The 6,146-nt window shown below is 37.2% G+C and overlaps 1 protein-coding gene across 1 annotated transcript in view; it reads left to right on the forward strand.

Annotated features, from left to right (window-relative positions):
* The window catches only part of SMARCA2 (SWI/SNF related, matrix associated, actin dependent regulator of chromatin, subfamily a, member 2), a 119,227-nt gene that overhangs the window by 666 nt on the left and 112,415 nt on the right, over positions 1–6,146 (forward strand). The window lies entirely within an intron of this gene.

Here is a 6,146-nt window from a genome sequence, read left to right on the forward strand (position 1 = left end):
TGTCTCCTCCCCTCTTAAATTTATAATGGTGGAACTGCAAACTGCGCACGGCTGGAAAAGTTACAGCTGTTCTAAACTCGATCTGAAGTTACAGTTTAACGATTGGCTTGGGTTGTTTTTATTTTGGTTTTTTCCCTGTGCGTGCGTTATGGTCAAGTAAAGGGAGTGTAAAAGTGTCTGCATGATTACGTACATCGCACCGAATTTGTTTTTTCTTGCTATCTGCTTCTTATGTTCGATACTCAGACTTAGCGAACTTTACGTTAACGCTGTTCTTTTTAGGATGTATTTTTATGAATATTTATGTGAGTGTGAATATGCAAGTAAATAACCGGTTGAAGAATTTAAGTTGTTGGTGGTTTTTCGGTTTTTTGTTTGGTTGGGTTTTTTAATGCTTTAAGTATTCTGCATGCTTTCAGTGAAGAATTGATCTGGAGTTTGTGACACGGCGTTGTTCCGTTTGCGCTCTCCCTGTTTTGCTTTAGCTTTCTAAAGTGTTAAGTGGTTTTAACCACAGCCACTCAGACCCAAACGATAAACACTATACCAGAATTTAATTCCTTTGGTAGTATACCAGTTACCCGTTCGGGGTGGGGCAGTTTCTTCTGTGCAAGTTACTATTGTTGTGCAAATACCGGCACACTTTCTCTTTGGGAATCTAATTGCCCTATTACTGTCTCTGACTTTGTTTCTTTTGTCCTTTTGTTATTCTAAGGGCAAAAAAAAGTAGTGTACCAGAAGGATAGGCTTGCGTCAAGGCAGGTTTTTGTGTCTTTATATATAGATCTATTTATCTGTTCATCTATCTATCTATCTATCTATCTCAGTAATAGAAAACAGAAAGACTGTATGGATAGTGAGCTTTTAAAAATTAGAGTGCATCATACAGCATATGTGGACTTGCCAGAGCTGAGAGTAAAGCTTCGTTAAAAACACTATTTCTCTCATGAGTTATATCTCCGCTTTAAGACTGGTATTTCTGTGGTGTTGCATAGAACGTGTGCCAAAAGAGTGTGTTCAAAGAAGTCTTAGATCTTTTCTTTTGTTCATTTCTGAAGTGGTCTGTGAGCGTTTCTTGTCAAGTTTGAAAAATGCTTTCACCAGCACCTGAGGCTTGAAAATTGACAAGACAAAAAGTCCTTCAGCTGGCATACTTACTACATTACATGTATTCTTGACAAAGGTGTGTTTGAAATTACTATCTGCAGATATATTTTTCTCAGTTTTTGTTGGACTTTTGAAGTTAAGGTCAGAATGTTCACAGTAGCAACTTAAAAAATGTTTTTTGTGGTCCTGGTGAGTAATATTGCTGTGAACTACAAGTGATCCTTTTCAGAAGGAAACTTCTAGTTCTTTGTATGATTTAGAACATTTTTGCAAATTACTCATCAAAATGTCTGTTACACTTTCTTGTATTTCCTGCTGCAGTGAAAAGTTCTCTATGTGTAAAGGGTGTTTTCTGGACCTCCATCACTTTTGGACTTTATCAGACTAGTTTGGTTTTTTCCCTGATTTTCTAGTAGAATAGTAAACACATTATGGCATAAAGATCACTTGTCATAAAATTGGCATTAGAGAAGAGCTCATATCTTACTTCCAAGATAAAATAAATCAGGATGAATAAGGGAAGAAAGTAAAGCTTTCTTAAATACATCTTTTGATAGTTTGTAAATATAGTAGAATAAGAAGACTAACACTGAAAATTGTTGTCTTTATTTCTGACATGTGTAAAGTCATTACTTATTAGGCATAAACATTTTCCTGTTTGTCTCTACTTGGCAGAGAATATTTCCTATTTATCACTTCAGAGTTTGAGTACCCAGGTGTATCACTTAGAGGTGGGACCTTTCAGAAAATGTTAAAAATAAGTTTATTTTTACAGAAATTATACACTTTTCATGTATGTTTTCATCAATACTTTCCCACAAGTAACTTGTATTTAAAACAATCTTCTCCCTTCTTCCTCCTCTTCTTCCCTGTTTAAGTAGAGCCAAGGCCTGTCAGTACTGTGGTGCATTCCTTTCCTTCTGCCTGTATCTCATTGTGGCTTCTTTTTTTAAAGGATCGAATGAGAAGACAATGTTCAATAACTGTGATTAATACCCGTAGTAAAGCTCACTGTATGAAAACTTAATCCATGACCATTCAGTAGTGGCCTGTATCAGTTTTCTGTGCCTGAAATTTACAGTGGAACCTACATATGTAGCAAACATGGGCTTGATCTTGGGCATTGTCTAACGGCAATTATACTTGTGACTGCAGCTATCTAGCTGTCCTCTTTTCCTGAAGGCTACTGTCTTCTGCAGCAAAGCTATCAGAAAGGATCATATGTCTGTGCTGTGGCGTCTTCACAGTAAAGTCTGGCAGCATAGCTTAGCCTAACTTGCGTGCACTCTGATTTGTGATTATGCCTTTTGACAGTCTGGAGTACATTCAATTCCCAGCTGTTAGCCAGTCATTTTTTGCTGCTGATGTGAGTTTTTCCTAAGAGGGTAGGCTGTAAGCTAGAGCAGTTGAGAAAAGTTGAACTTCCTGTAAAGCTGAAACAGCTATGCAGTAGGAATAAGAATTTCTACAAGAATATTTCAAGGTGAGGAGTACTGACTGTCATCCTAAAGTAAACTGTCTCTGCATGTGAAAATGGATCTTACACTACATGACTCCACAATGACGTTTCTGGTGTAAGCATTCCACCTGTTTTGTGCGCTCTGCTGGGATGCCTGCAACAGTTTCTGATAGAGAGCTAGACATGCGGCTAAAGTCATGTGCAGAGGTTTTTTTCTTCTGGCCTAAGTGTCTGGATAAGTAATTAAGGTTCAGCATTTCTGGTTCTGTGGTTTGTGTTTTAAACTACAAATTCCCTTGCAGAAGGTTTTTCAAGTTACACTGACACTGCATGCATGACTGCGCAAAGGCAGGATCTCAGCTGTTAGTGTGTTCGGCTTCTCTTACGTGAACTAATAACTATGGTATATATTAGTTGAAGATTTGAGTATTTTCACTGATTCTTTGTTATTTCATGTGAACATGTTTATTGATTGAATCGTCATTTAATCAAATGACAGTAGTTAAATCATGATGAAAGGTAATGCAGAAGTTGTACAATACAAAACACTGATTTGCTTTTAAGTATGATAAGTTATTTTATGATGATGAGCTGCTGTCATTATTAATCAGCTCTTCTACTTTGAGCATATTCTTTTGATTATAGTTAGCAGATTATGCAAGTAGTACAAATCACTGACAGTATAATTTCATGTTTTCTAAGGTAGTATAATAAAGATAGCTCCTTTAGCCTGTAGTGTATCAGAAGTTTACAGTTTATCTTTTCAAAGCCACCTGTGAATCATGACTTCAGTTGGAAATGTGTGGGGAGAAGCAGACTGTAACTATTTTTCTGTGAAGACAAAGTTACAGTCAGTATTTCAGTATCTTTGTGGCTGTTGTTTGGGTCCATATTTGATCAGCTCTAAGCAGTATAGTTTCCTTATTTTTCACTACATATGCAAGGCAGGAGATGTGGCCAAAACATCCTGGCTGAGGTTCAGTTTAGGTTGAGAGGAAAGGCAGAAGTTATATTGGATGGTGAAGGGAACTAGCTAGAAGAATTATAAATACCTACTGCTCCATCTGTTCTTAGACTTGGTGTGTGCCCTGTCGAAGCAGTCTATAATCCCTGGATCTTTTTGGGTGTACAGCTGGTCTTGAATTCCAAAGTAATGCAAATAGTTTTTTACCTGCTGTGTTTTCGTTTGGGATCTGCTAATATTTCCTCATGCGAAAAAATCCCTGCCATTGTTACCTTTGGGTTTGTAGCAGGTTTATACCAAAATATGTGTAATAGAAACATTGAACTGGTGGGGGTCTTATTGTACAGTGAATTACTTACATCTACAAAACTTTCTCAGTGTATATAAAATGACAGTGCAGAAATATTTATGCTTAGTGACTGTTATTTCAAATTGTTTACAGTGTAGGTATTCACTGTCCTAAACCATTTGAGCTAGAAATAGTTGAGCAGAGATCCTAAGTGTCTCTCTTAATTTTCAGCTCTTGGTTTTGTGGCTCTTCTTTGTATTTGGATCTGGCTGAAGTTCCTCTGACAAAGGATAGGTGCCTTTTTTATTTCCCTGTCTTAGCTCTGGTTGTGTCAGCAGAGGTGGAGAAATTCTTTGAGACCACAGGAGGAACCATGTGATTCATGACAACTAATTCAGTTGCCAGTAGTTCATCTGGGGCTGTTCACAAAAGAGAATTGGTCATGTTGATCTAAATAAATCCAAGAGGTGGTAAGGGATTACAGTTCAGGAAAAAAAACCCGTCCTATTTGAAGTCATGTGAGTAATATTACTTCAGTGAGTGTTTTGAAATTGTAAGATTGGACGCTTGAAAAACAGTTAAACAACATGTAATGTGTTTGAAAATCAGGGCCAACAGCCTTGTCATTTGGAACAATAAGATGGAATTTTAATTTTTTTTCATTGTACTATAGTCTTGTAATTTGTTGGAAACATTTACTTTTTTTGCCTCTCCTTCCCCTTGCTTTTTAATTCTAATGGGCAGTCAATAAAAAGCAGTCCAAATAAATAGGTCAACACTGGCTTTGGCAGGGAGTTGACTTCATACTGCTTTTTTCATTGCTGGCACCAGAATTTAGCCAAACTAATACCAGTGGTATCTGCGTGGAGCTTGGGCACTGTTTAGCCTGTTGTCTTTTTGTAGATTTTTGCTTTGACTTTAATGAGACTTTGATAAGGGCCTAAATGAATTAGGTATCTAGCTTTTACTGAATTTTAATGAGAGCAGGGTGCCTAATTTATATGGGTTTTTTTTAATGCAATCTCAGACTTAATAAATATAAACTAAACTATTTTTGAAACATGCTAAACCATAAACTTTTTAACAGGTTGGTTCTGTGAACAGATACTTAATTGGGAGGGCCATACTGCGTTCTGGTTTAGATCAGTGCCTGTTTTTTTAATTTTGTGAACTACTGTTGCCAGAGAAGATTGCTTTGTCTCTTTATTTCCATGACTGTCTTCAGACAGGATTTATTACTTGCATTTAAGTAGTATTTTCCAGTACTTTATGTTCCCTTGTTACAGATTTTATAAATTACATTTTTTTTTCACATGTTCTTTGACATACAAAATCTCTGAATACAAATCTGTTTAAGACAATTCCCAATTATGTGAGATTGGGTGAGTTTATCTTCTCTCAAAGAAAGATGATGAAGGAACTTAATCTGGTGCACGTAGTGCAAACATTCACCTCTGGGAGCTACTGTTTTTCATAGTTTGGACACTTGTTATCCTAGCAAAAAGAATTTTAAATTTTTCAAATTTGCATACAGGGTATGTTTAATGTATTTGTAAATGGCAGTGTAACTAATGGGCCTGAGACTGGAGCCAGTTTTTATGAGAACTACAAGTTGAATTTTAAATAGGGTGGATAGGTGAATAGAGGGGAAGATTTTGATACCCATTTTAATGCATAGGTGTAGGTAGATGTCTTTTGTGAAGTAAGATATTTCAGGATGCTGTGTACTGATAGTACTTTTGTAATTGATTGTTCTGTGTGCGTTTTTCTGGATGGTGGTGGTGCTAGGTATCTGCTTTGTTAAATGGATTGAATTTTGCTTATAATGCACAGAGCAACTCAGCTGTGAGAGTATCAGTCTTAGATTTTGCAGTATCATGATTGATTCATGTAAGAACTGCTTGTTGTGTGGAAGTGTGTGTTGTTCTTCATACAGCCAGACATAGGCCTCTTAGAGGAAGCTATGGTGTTTGCAGTTGAGAACATTTGATACCTTTATTCCTTTTGTAGTCGTGTTGTGGGGCTGTAGAGGACTGTAGATTTTGAACTGAGAAGTTTCATAGGCATCTCTGTTTTAACTTGCAAGGAAACAGGATCCCAAGGTATCAAGTCATAGAATCACAGAATATCCTGAGCTGGAAGTCACCCACAGGATCATTGAGTCCAATTCTTGGTCCTCTGCAGGACACCCCAAGAATCACACCATGTGCCAGAGAATGTTGTCCAAACGCTTTTTAAGCTCTCTCAGGCTTTGTGCTGTGACCACTTCCCTGGGGAGCCTATTCCAGTGACACTACTTCAGGCCATTCCCTTAGGTCCTGTACCTC

Source organism: Corvus brachyrhynchos, unplaced genomic scaffold, assembly GCF_000691975.1.
Source record: "Corvus brachyrhynchos isolate BGI_N302 unplaced genomic scaffold, ASM69197v1 scaffold467, whole genome shotgun sequence".
NCBI lineage: Eukaryota > Metazoa > Chordata > Aves > Passeriformes > Corvidae > Corvus > Corvus brachyrhynchos.